The following is a 13,662-nucleotide window of genomic DNA, read 5'->3' on the forward strand; positions in this document are numbered from 1 at the left end:
TAACCTATAGAAGCAAGAAAATAAATATTTGTTAACTCAATATACTGAGCCATGCTAAAGGACAACTTGCCACCAACAATAAGTCAATCTATATAATAAAAATAGACTGCCATTTTGCTAGGTGTCTCATATATGCTATCTCAATTCATTTCTTGTAGCAATACCAAACAGTAAGCATTTTCTTCCTATTTTCAGATAAGGAAAATTAGGCTCAGGGACATGAAGTAACTTGCCCAAATCCATACAATCAGTAAGTACTAGATTTACGCCCAGGTTTATAAGACCAGAAATGCAAAATTGTTTGTCTCTAGCTCCTTTCCTTGACAAATCAAAATATCTGAGTTATTTTCTTATAATCATATCTGTAAAAGCGAAGAATATGATAAGCTATAAGATTTGGTTTTTACTGTGTTCTTTTATTGCTTAATCTAAAACAGGCATTGCAGATGGATCCCTGAGATTTTTAGGTCTGAGACTGTTTCTATCATCTTCTATTATTTCTTCATTCCCATGAGCTGAAACTTCTCAATATTTGCTCACAAACATGCATTCTGAAGAAACTCAAAGCTTTCTAAAATACTTGCTTGTCAGTTGATCTTTCAAGATTTTCCAACAGCTGGGTGCTGGGAACAAACCTCCCTCTTGTCAGTTCCCACTTATCATGTCACACTTCCAGGTTCAGCCCAGTCTGCAGGATGGAGTAGGTGGGTGGGAGAGAAGAGATGTCCTTTTTCTTCTTTGCAAGAATCCAAGAAACAAAATTCAAAACAAACAAACAAACAAACAAACAAAGAATCCAAGGAACCATTAATCTGCATAGTAGTATGAGTCTCCCATTACCAATTTCCCAGTCCCTTCTTGGTTGGCCCTACAGCCACGTCACAAAAGTCTGATGGAAAGACAAAGGGTTTAGACAGGAAAGGACGGGCCAGAGAGATCTCTCAATTTCCACCAAGATTCTATTTCCCACTTGTTAGAAAGAGCCAAATGAAATGTTTGGTATGAAACCACCAAACAAAAATCAACAAGAAAATGCAGCGTCCATGTTTTTATACCTGCATTTCAATCACTCAATGAGCCAATAATAAAAATTTTCTAAAGTTGCCTTGGGCCAGGTATAGCCTTTTTGCCTTATAGCATGTTTCCCTCTTGATGTCATGGTGCCTCCTCTTTGGCATTTTACTAGATCTTGTGGGTCTCTGCCAAGGGCACCAGACAAGCTTTCTGTCAGGAGTTTTTCCAGGCTGCATGCCAAAAAAGTGGCTTAGGGTTGTCCAGAACCTCCTTAACTGTTCTTTTGAGCCTGATCATTTATTACAGAGGTGGGAGGGTGCAGGACACAATGGCTTATGTCATTTAGTGATTTTCTGACTGTTTATTAATAGAAAACATTCAGAAATCTATAAGCAGAATGCGGGCTGTGAATGCCAGCATGTAACTTTTATTTGGAAGAAAGATTTTAGGTATGTGGTAATGGGAAATACCTGCCAGCTTGGTCTATCCTTACCAAAGGAAAGGAAAAAATCCTCTAGTTTTGCCAGTGTGAAAGCTCCAATTGCAACCAGTAATCAGCCTGATATCTGAGTCTATGTTCATTGTGGTTTTTGCATGGTGCGAAGTCGCTGGACTTGCATTGTAACACAGACATCCCCCTGGAACGCTCAGACTTGAGATGGAAAGTTGAGCTGCCTATCAGTAAGCAATATTTTTAAAATCTTGGAGCCTTTTCACCATGACATTATTTGGTTTCACAGCTCGTATTGCTTCCTAGCTTATATTCTTTCCACCCAGGGTTGCAACGTGCGCCTTGTGGTGCTTTGGAAATGCCTTGAGACTTTTGCTCTATTTTTACTTATAAATAGCCTTCTACTACCATCTATACCAGTTTAAGATTAGGTCACTCCGTATTAATCTTTGAAAAATTACCAGGAATCAGAACGTGAAATAAGCTGCAGTGAGATCAAACTCAGCTGGCACAAAGAGATTAAGCAGCTAACACACTGATACGGTTTATTCAATTTTAAAATATTAGTTGGCTTGGTGAATACATTTTATTTTTTTGGCAATTCCTTTGCATCTAACCTTTGAGCTCAATTGTTTTGGTTTCCATTTTGTGTCATTTCTTTTAGGAGCATTGGAAGATTATTACTCATTGCATCCTGTTGGGATTACTTGGTTTGAAGTTTGATTTGCCTGTTTATCTGTAGGATTCCTGAAATTGGTAGTTTAAATTGCATAGCACAGTTCAAAAGCACACCATCAGCCTCATAATGAATACTACAACCAACTTTTTCATAGATTACTTAAATCCTGTTATATTCAACTGCGTAGAGACAAACAGAGTGCCTTCGGCAAGATGAGCCATCGCTTTATTTTTAAAGCTCGCTTATGTCAACGCTTTCTATCCATGACTAGGTTAGCCACCATTATTCAGGGGTGAGATCAGAGTTCTTTTCTTTCCTAGAGCTGCTTGCCATTTTCTCAACACCTGCCTTACAAGTGACAGCTCTGTGGGTGTCCTCATAAATTACAAATCATGTGTCTTGGTCCTGATGCCTTGGGACAGGCACAAAGTTAGAAACTGTCCTGTAACTTTAGAACTGTAGCTGCAGGATGGGACAGCTGAGTAGAGAACAGAGATGCACATCAGCAGGGGTTCTGTTAAGATACTATGAGGCCGCCTACCTGATGCTGGTGGACAATTTGTCCAATTTGTACTGCAAACTGAGTAGATGTAAATTGGGAAGCAGTAGCCTGCTGGCAGAGAGAATGGAGGATGCATCTGAAATGGAAGTTTCTCTTTTCTTCTTAGGGTAATCTCTAGGACCATGATCATGTTGTTAAAATTCCCACTCAGCATCCTCCCTTTGTTTAAAAACTTACCGTGTTTGCTAAGACTGGTGATGCCTTTCTGATATGGAATAAGGATTTTTAATTTCCTTCTTCCTTAAAATTTCTTCTCTGATAAATTCCATGATGAAAGCTTGAAGTAAATATAAGAACAGCCAAGCTATGTAAATGTATAGAATGAGTAACTTCCTTTCCACACCAGCTACCCTAGGTATACTATGTAACAGTTACTGGAATAAAGAAGCATGATGTATTAGTTAACTTTATGAAACAAACCACCCCAAACACTTATCATCATAAAGCAACCAGTTATTATTTGTCATGGGTCTGTATGTCTGATTGGCAGTTCTGTTAGTCCATGCAGCAGTTCAACTCACTCAAGAATCTATAGTCAATAGCAGGTTTGCCAGGCAGCTTTGCTAATCTTGGGTGAGTTCTCTTGGTATTTAGGACTACAGCTGGGGCAGTCAGGAGGACTTGACTCCGTTCCACAAGTCACACCTGTAGTAAACTCTCCTGAGCATATAATCATTATGAAAGCATAGGAATATGAAGAGAATTGGAAATGTGCAAAAGCTTTATAATGTCTCTGCTTATGTCAAGTTTGCTACTGTCCCATTGGGTGAAGCAACTCATGGTGAATTCCAAAGTCAGTGTGGGAAGAGAATGCCAATGAGTGTGGATACATGAGGACATGAAACACTGGGAATATACATGCAATCAGCCTCCCACACGGGGCAAGGGCATAAACTTTCCATCTGAATTATTGATGCAAAATAATGTTATAATTATGGTTTAAAGTGTTCTATTGTTGTCTGTTTCCTTGAAAATGAGTCATGCAAAAATGGGCGAAAAAAACAATTTTCAGGTGAAAAGAGTACCAATAATGCACTTTAGATAATAAGATAAAAAGTACATCACTTCTGTGAAACACTGAGAAACCTTCAGGGAAGTAAACTACTGTACTGATCAAGAAATATGGAGATAGTCTGAAGACCCCTTCCCACTCCATGCCCCAACCTGTCAGGTATTTTTCTTCCACTTAGAATAAGTTCATTTTTAATATTAGGACTAAGACACAAAGGTCATGCCTTTGAAATTCCTTGAATATATTACAATAACAGACCCCACTATTTATGCTTTAAAAAAAAATGAATAAGGGGATAGAAGGAGGATAAGGATCCTCTCTTTTTCTCCCTTGGCCTGAAATATGTGTTTTCCAGGGATGAAGACTGAAGTTAAGATACACTGATATTTAATAGTACATTCCTAGGATAAATTAGGTGCTTTGTTGATGCTATGCCTTGCAAGAAAAAAACTAATCAAATTTTCTGACATATGGGTTCTGCCAGGTGTCTAGTTTGGTCATGATGATATAGGATTTTCTTTTTTGCCCCCTGCTGGAGTGGAACTAAGACTCAGGGCCACACAAGCAGTCATGCACTATGTTCTGATTTAAAAACAAATCTCATCCTTTCCAAGAAAGAACAAAAATGTTCATGGCCTCTGTGTGTGTGTGTGTGTGTGTGTGTGTGTTTAAAGCAGTAATTATATAGGTGTCAGTTGTTCTCTTTCCGGGACCACACTGTCTTGGTAATCTAAAAGTTGGGTGACAGTTTAGTGACTCAGTTTAGTGTGTGGGCTAGCAGCATCAGAATCACCTGAGAGCTTGCATTTAAATGGAGAGTGAGGCAGTGAACATATTGCATTGCATTTAAAATGCTGGGGAGGCCCGGCAACCTACATTTTAACAAGTTCTCCAGATGACTCTGATGCATGCTAAAGAGGGTCATTCATTTGGAACTTCTATAGCTGTGCTGTCTAATACGGTAGCCACTAGCCATATATGGCTATTTACATTTAAATTACTTAAAAGAAGGTGAAATTTAAAATCCAGTACCTTAGCCACACTAGCTATATTTCAATTGCTCATAATTACATGTAGCTAGTGGCTACCATATTAGACAACAAAATATGGAGAGTTTCATTCATTATTTCAGAAAATTCCACTGGACAACTCTTCTGTAGCTTTTAAAGTCATTGCCTAAATTTCTGGGACTCTAGGTCCTCCAAAGTGTCTCACTTTACCCTGGGAGAGGGTCTTAGCTTTCATGAACTCAGAGGTCTTTAGTTATCTTGGATATCTTGGACATAAATAGAGCTTCCTCTTCTCCTTGTCTATCTCCTATTTGTCATCTGTCCCTTGAGGGGAAAGGTAGAAATCAGGCAGCCCACTGATCACATATCATTCACAGATGTTTTAATTGGTACATTGTGTTTAATAATGGAATCAATTCCAACATTAAAAACTAGAATATTTTACATAAAAATTCAAAACTTTCCATTTCTCCAACACCCCACCCAGCCCCCCAAATTGGAATATCTGGCAACCTATCTTCCTGCCTGGCTATTATCTGCTGGGCAGGCTGGGGAGCAGGCTCTCACGTTGATTGGGTATGCACACTAGAGTTTGCCACCGACATTACCTGCTCAATTTCACCCATTTATGTTCACTGCCTCACTCCCCATTTGAAGTTGAATTGGCTGCTATAAGTTTCCCATCTAGGAGCCAATGGGGTCTTCACAATATCTAAAGAATAGTCCCTGATGAGTATGATGACAGTATTATTTATAGTTCCCTGATGGAATAGTTCAAAAGAACTTTGACCAGGCCCTCTAAAGTAACAGAAATAAGCTAACCAGTAAATCAAAGGCAATGCATTCACACATGCCCCCTCACTTTTGAGGCAGGATTCTGGACCAGTAACTTCCTCTTGACTGAAGACAATGCTTCCCTGGTTGTATTGCAGAGTCTTTTAATCTTTTCCAGCACAGCCTGCCTCAGAAATCAAGAGCACTTTACAAAAACAGCAGAGAACTCTTCTTTGGTCATTGTAGAGAACAGAGAAATCTGACAGAAAAGCTTATAATGTCAGTGGAAGTCTTGAATTACAAAAGAAAGAGAATCTGGGGCAATTTTTCTTAAAATACTACTACACTTGACTCAAATAACTGTTTTGTGAATTTCAGAACTCCTTCCTCCCTGCCTCCCTTCCTTCCTTCCTTCTCTCTCTCTCTCTTTCTTTCTCTTTCCAATTAGTCTTTATTCCAGGTCGACTACATCAACATTGATTATGGGAATGTTTAAACTTTGTTGTGATTTTATTCTCTTTTCTGATATTAGAGAGAGCCTTTTACTACATATGAAGCATTACAAGAGGAAAGATAATGGAGTATAAATTAGGGGGTGAGGTGTAAAAAAGCAGAGATTCATTAGTATGGCAGATGCTTATTTGACTACATTCACAAGCCAAGGTTGACTACCTAAAGTCATTGGTTTCAGGCCAACTAAGTCTTGCTGTGCTTCTTCTATCGTACTTTCATGGAAAGTCTAATGTTAAATAGAACACTGAATTGAGTACAAAGAAGAAAACAATCCTAAAAGTATAAAGTTATTTAAGAATGTTTTCTTAGAGAAATGACTTCTGAACCCAGTCTTCGATGACCTAGTTTTGGAAAAAAGAAGGGGGAAATATACAGTCTCTCCAGTGTAGTTTTTTCCTAAAACCTAGGTCTGATCATGTCAGACCTACCCCACTCTAAACCACTGAATGACTCCCGCTGGGATAAAGTTCAGACTCTGATCCCTTCCAGTTCGGTCTTGGCCTACCTTTCCAGTTTCATTCATTAATGCCTCTTCTGACACATTAAATTCCTAACTCCACTGGCGTAATTTTTTCTTTCCAAAATCTCTCATCATTATGTACTTTATTGTGTACTATTGTTCTGTCTGGAATGTTCATTTCCATTTTTCTCTCAAAATTCTCTTCAACCTTTGGTGTCTGTCTTAGATCATCTCCTTTTCAAAACTTTACATTTGGGCTCCAATACTACCTTGAGTACATATCTAATAGCACTTATCATACTCTTTTGGAATTATGTACCTGTCTCCACTATTTGACTATGAGCTTGTTGAAAGAAGAGTCTTTGCTTTATTCATACCTAGTGCCTATCTTGAGTTTCAGATGATAGCAGAAGTGCATTAGATATTTGAAAAGATGATTATAAATATTAATTCTCCAATATATTCAGTATGTGTATACAAACACACATATGTAAATATGTATATATAATTTCTTATATTTTTAAATATTTGCTTGGGAAATGATGTTCCATGCTTTTAAGTGAAGAGTCATGAAAGTAGATATCATGTCTTTGTAATTTTCTTTGTGTACAATTTGGAAAATATCTTATATAATGTGAGTTCTTGTATTAGTTAGCTGGTGATCAATAATAAAACACACTAGATGTTAGAGGCTTAAAGCAAAAAATTATTTCTTTCAAGTCTATATTTTGTCTGGAGAGTTCCACTGATCTTGGCTTGGAATGCTTATGTAAATACTAGTTGTTGGGGGCCGAATGTTCTGTGATGACCCTGTCTAGAATGTCATGGCCCTACTCCATGTAGTGTCATATTAGTCCAGGCTTGTTTTGGTGGTGATGGCCTGCTGCCAAAGAGGAAATAAAATGTGCAAATTATTTTTCAAATATCTGCTTGCAAAATGTGTGCTACTTTCCCATTGGCTAAGGCAAATAAATTACCAAGGTCAGAGTCAGTTTTGGGAAGACACTACCAATGGCTATGATACAAGGGTGTAAAAAATAAAGCAACCAATATATTGCTGATAAATAAACAAAGTAGTTATATTTTGCATATTAAAATGTAGTAAAGAGAAGATGGTGTTTTTCTCCAAAGGCATATTAAAAAATCCAGTCCAGTTTGGCAAAACCTATTTAATCCCTGTTTTTTCTCAGCTGTAAAATCAGGATGGTACCACCTATTGCTTAAGACTTCTGTGAAAATTATGTGAAATAATTAATATGCAGCCTTTTCACCATACTTGGCACAAAGTCATCCTCAACACTCATTTATTTCTTTTTTCTACCTTTCTCCTAATCTCTAGACTCCTAAGCACTCTCAGTTTTTCTTTGTTTAGCCAGGTTTTATGAGGCTAGTGAGAAAATTTTCAGTATAGTATTTCAGAGATGGATCAACTGACTTAGACATACAGAGATAGTGTCACCTTGAAATGTCTTGAAAAGAAAATTCTCATATTGTATAAGATCAGTGAAAAGCACAATTCATCATTATTACATATTGTAGTCTTTGCCAGGAGTTGTGGGCACAAATCTGATCCCACGTACTTTGTTTTATGTGGAGGTGTTGCTTAGTAACATCGTATTAAGGGAGAATGGACAAGAAAGCTATGTCAGGCATTTCTAACTCAGGTCAGCACCATTATATCCTTGGTATGAAATTGGGAAATTTTACTCAAGGTCAATAGACTCAACATTCTTTCTTGGTTTCAGCTTTTTTCTCTACAGCACATGATTTAAACTTGAAACATTATCTACTTAGCAAGTCTAAATTATCATTAAATTTAGGTTGGATAGCTTACTGTTGTTTGGTACCTTGCATTTTACTTAAGACATAATAAATACTCAAAATGAGTTGGTATTGATTGTTCAAAGTTTAGCAACTATTATAGAACATCTAGTTATTGAAAAATTTAATCTAAAAGTCAAAGCGGATCAATGCACAGTATCCATCCCAGATCCCCTGAAGAAGGGGAATAGTTGGGAAGCCCTACCTTGTCATGTACCATCAGTAAAATATACTATACCCAGGCCCCCCTCCAAAAATGTCAAAGAGAATAACAATATATATATATATATATATATTTGTTTATAAAAGATATTAGAAATTCATTCAGCATATATTCAATCTTATTAATAAATGATACTATTAATAAGAGTTTCATGCACTCAGTTCAATTAAATGAAGGTTTATTGAGTGCCTTTTAAGTGTCAGTTTTACTGTGCTGAGCACTGGGTATGTGAAAGCTCGCAGAAAAGTCCCCTGTTGTACAGGTCAGTTAAAAATATTGATGGTGAAGTACTTCTATGACAGTGAATCAGGAAACCCCTAATTCATGGTGACTATACTGGGTATCACGATTGCCTTGTGTTCTCTGTTCAGGTATTCAATCTCCACCGCAGGCCTGGAGTCAGCTAGGGATTATTTTGCAATAGGAGAATGGTTAGTTGATAAAAATGTGCATGGCTTTATGCCAAAATAGTCCCTAATGACTGTAATTATTTATTGACCAACCAAGCTTTGGCCTCATTTGTACTTTTATGACAATTTTGTGTTGGCAGGAGATAGGATCTGGCAGATAGGACCTGGGATTCTTTTCTGTTTGGGATGGCAAACATGTGGATTTACTATTCCACCATTGTGACACAAAATGAGGATGGATCATTTCTCAAATTAACGAATAGGAGTGGGAGTTTATGGGAATGGATGCCAGCTGGATAAAATATGACATGACTGATGTTTCAGCCATATGGTATTTAGCTACCTCAGTGACTTTTTTGATATCTGTAACTCTAATAATATTATTCCCTATTACAACATTAGACAAAAGAAAAATCTATTCATACTTTTAGACCTGAAATTTTGTTTTTTTCCTTGATGACCTTACGGCTTTTCTGAAACAAAGTAAGGAATCAATCTTATACTGTCTTATGATACTCTCTCGAATAGACACTAAGCTCAGAGAGAGCACAAACTCAATCTCACATGTTTTCAAAGCTTCTATTGCAGAAAGTTACCTTTCCCACACTTTTCCATTCTTAGACTCCTCTAGGCTTGGCTTTTAGGCAATTAGAACTTTGTTCATGGTAATGACAAGTGAGGCAGCTACCCTGATGAAGGGGCCCTGGAAAATCTTACCAGTCATGCAGTGCATTAACCCTCTCTCTTTTAAAGTATTTTTCTTTGGGGGTGCCTGGGTGGCTCAGTGGCTTAAGCCTCAGGTCATGATCTCAGGGTCCTGGGATCAAGCCCCACATCAGGCTCTGAGCAGGGAGCCTGCTTCCCCTCTCTCTCTGCCTACCTCTTGGTCTACTTGTGATCTCTCTCTCTGTGTCAAATAAATAAATAAAATCTTTTAAAAATAAATAAACAAACAAATAAATAAAAGATTTTTCTTCTTATGTCCATGGTTATTCACATTTTCTAATGGATTTGTAGAGTTACAGACTTGTTCACCCTTCTGACTTTTTAACCTTACTAAATTCAAACATAAAACTTAAATGTGTAAGAGTCACTGTGAGGTGCAAATTAAAAATCAGCAAACGAAGAGATATTTTCCTTCGGAGGGTGAAGTACTGATATTAGGTGAGGTCCTATAAATGCAGACCCTGAGACAAAAATGAGAGAGCAAATAGCTTATTTGGAAGTTGATCTTGGGGAATGCCTCCCACTCAGTTGGGAAGTAAGAAAGTGAGACAGGAAAGGGAAAGGAGGCAATAAACGGTGCCTGTTGAACAGTAACTGAGCCGCTGGGGTGCAGTACTCTTGGGGCAGTTTAGGAGAGTGGATCTAACTTCCTTCCTTATTCCACCTGAAGAGCAAGGAAATTGGGGAATTTAATCCTCCAATTCTTATCAACGGCTGAGCATTGCTGCTGGGAGTATCACCTCTGGCACTTCTAGCAGTCCTGTGTGCTGTCTGAGAGAAAGCTCACAGACAGCCAGTTGCGGCATTCACTGGGATGGTGAGTGTTGATGGGAGAAGGGCTGGGAACCTATGAGATCTCCTACAAATGCAAAAACTATCAGTGCATTTAAGTCAAATGAGACAGTTGATTTGTTTTTGTATTTTGTTTTGAGAATGTTGCAATTTGAAGAGAAGAAACACATTGTTTTCCCCTAGGCTTACAGATTACTTCAAGATTTTTCTATTAGATGAAATTTGTATTTAAGCACATGTACACACATGTGTGTGTATTAAGCATATATCTGTATGTGTCTTAAAGATTAAAAATAAACTTTCAGTACATTAGAAAAAAACTTTGAGAGAGTTAAGGTTAATTTGGTTTGTGGGGGTGGGGGATTTTGTATGATTCTCTGAAAACTGAATGAAGTTACTAAATAAAAAAAACCCTCTGTGTTACTAATGGCTAATGTACTCCAGACTAACTGCCAAGAAAATCTGGACAATTTTCTCTTAGGTCAGCAATCCCACCCACCTTAGGGATCAGCACTCAAAGGCTAATCTTCAAATATTTTGCTTATATATCCCTTAAAAACTTTGGAAAAAGTATGACTGCTGAGATATTTATTACTTTAAATATGTGTTTGTATTGAAAATATTGATCTTCATAAACAAAACTGTTATAATCATGGTTGAAACACTTCTATTGATAATACTTTCACTCCTTTTGGGGGAAATAAGCATATGAATTGAAAAATATTTGGATAATTATTTCCTTTAAGATAGAAATGTTAATATCCTTCTCAAATTACGCTTTTTAAGGTATTTTGTTGTAGCTCCATATTTTCAATAGCTTCTTTTATTTCCTTTGGGATATGAATTTGGTGTTATTAAAGCTTTGCTTATCCTATTCTTTTTCACTTAGGTAGCTACTCCCTGTTTCGAGTCTCTATAAAATAAAATCCCTTCTCCTGCTAAAGTAAAGAAGGACAGGAACTTGGAGGTACCTGGATGTCTGGTTGGCAGGGGAAGGGACTGAGTCAGGACAGATATTCAACCAGATCCTTCAGTTTCCCACTACACCACTCATTTGTATTGCCTTCCCCGGCCATTGGTGATTCAAGTTCTGAACCTTCCTGGGCTTGCATTCCATCATCATTTCACTCTTAGCCCTTCAGTTAGGCTTTTTCAACTGTTCTAAGACAATGCCCATTTGTCTATTTATTTTCTCATTTTTCAAATGTTGTTGGTACATCTTAACTATTGTCTCTTTTCCCATTTGTGGATTAATTTTTAAATCCCTTTTATTTTATAGTGGGGCTTAAGGAGAGAGTAGAGATAAAATATTTAGATATAGATATAGGTAGATATATATATATATAGATAGAAATACATATATGTAAAGAAGCAGAGAAAAGCTTTGCTGTGGTGCTAGGCCAGGGAACTGCTCATATTGCCTAAAGTATACATCGAAGAGATATTGGACTTCTTTAATTCCCATTGCTTGGTGGACACAGATATTTGGATGACTATATGATATCAAACGAGTATATAGTTATGACTACACGATATTAAGAGTGGAATGTTTACACACACACACACACACACACACGTTGCACATAAACCAATTTTTCCTGAGAACTTGGGAATTCTTGTCTGTGCTTTGCCCAGGAAAGTTTGATATGTAAAAATAGAAATTGTCTAATTTTTGGAGAAGCAACTATTTCTGGCTCACTCTATGTGGTAATGAGACACAGCAATAGGAGTGTAATAAAAAATTCACCTAGAAACAAAACAGGCCTTGAGCGGCCAGCGTACATAGCCTTTCACTGAGCCAGCTGCTCAGGAAACATCAGATTGAGATATGTCCAAATACATCACTTCTCAGCTTAAATTTACCAAGCATTATTGAATGTCACTACAGTTCCCAGAGACTAAAGAGGCATCAACCCTTCTGTGCAGCCTGTAAGCCTCCCTGTAAGGAAACCATTATTCCGCTACTCAATTAACTGCTAAGGAGACAGAGAACTATGTGCCCAGGAGAGAAAACCTTCCTTTGTGGGCTAATCAAAATCCAATGGCTTCTGAAAAGGGCTTGAAAAGATCATTAATTAGGAAGGATGCCTAAATTTGGCATTCAAGGAAATGGTGTACACGTCTAACAATAAAGGCATAACGAACAAAATCTATAGACCATAAGGATGTCCAGGTTCTTCCTGACTTAACCAGCAAGGTTTTTGAGCATCATTTGGATCTCTAATTACGGGTTAACCATTTAGACTTGATAGTGGAGTTCTTAGGATCCATTTATATATTTGCTCTGATGGCTTTCAACACCTCAGAAGAGCAAAGAACTAAGGTAGGAATGGGAAAAAGAGGGGAAATTTATGTACTAAGTTGTTACAAATAAAAAATTTTAGAGAAACATGGATATTGCCATTTCAGGAACCATTTGGAGATGAGCTTTTGACTTTACACCCTGGGCTAGAGTAGATAATCATCATTTCTTACTTGCATAAAGGTCAAAAATATTACTTATTGCTTGTATCAAAATCATTCTAAATATCTGGGGATGAGATGGATTCTTTAATCTTATGTGATTAATGTTATGTGGAAAAAAATGGGAAAGTTGAATGTGAAGACACTGAAACTGATGTCAGCACATACTTGTAAGTGCCCAAGCAGATTACCCTTGGATTTCTGTTTTGCCTGTATTGTACTTGGAAAGGCCAAATTAAAACAAAATGTGAATCTGATCTGTAAAAGCCTCTTTATGAATATAACCAAGTGAAAAAGCCCCTTTTGCTTTTCCAAAGTGGTGGGGTTCAGAGTAATGTTTAATTACAATTTTAGTTTCTGTGCTTTTTTTTTTTTTACTATATAAACCATTTTCTGAAGCCAAAACACCTGCAACTTTACCCACTTGAATTGAGTGGGTTGAATAAATTTTTTTTTTCCTGAGCTTGATGACTACTCTTTTGATCAAATTTTTAAAAAACATTTTCTTCTTCTTTTTTTTTTTAAAGATTTTATTTATTTATTTGACAGACAAAGATCAAGTAGGCAGAGAAGCAAGCAGAGATATTTTCGCCAATTTTTAGAGTGTTAATTTGTATGTTTTATTGGTAGTTCAAATGTGAAGCATAGATAGAATAAGACCTGATTGCTTTAATAAAGAACATGATTTTAGCAGTTTACAGTTGATAGTTACTTGCTTTTCATGTGCAAATTCAGGGAAAGTGATCCCAGTT

This window comes from Mustela putorius, unplaced genomic scaffold (genome assembly GCF_011764305.1).
Source record: "Mustela putorius furo isolate JIRA1106 unplaced genomic scaffold, ASM1176430v1.1 tig00003983_pilon_pilon_pilon, whole genome shotgun sequence".
Lineage (NCBI taxonomy): Eukaryota > Metazoa > Chordata > Mammalia > Carnivora > Mustelidae > Mustela > Mustela putorius.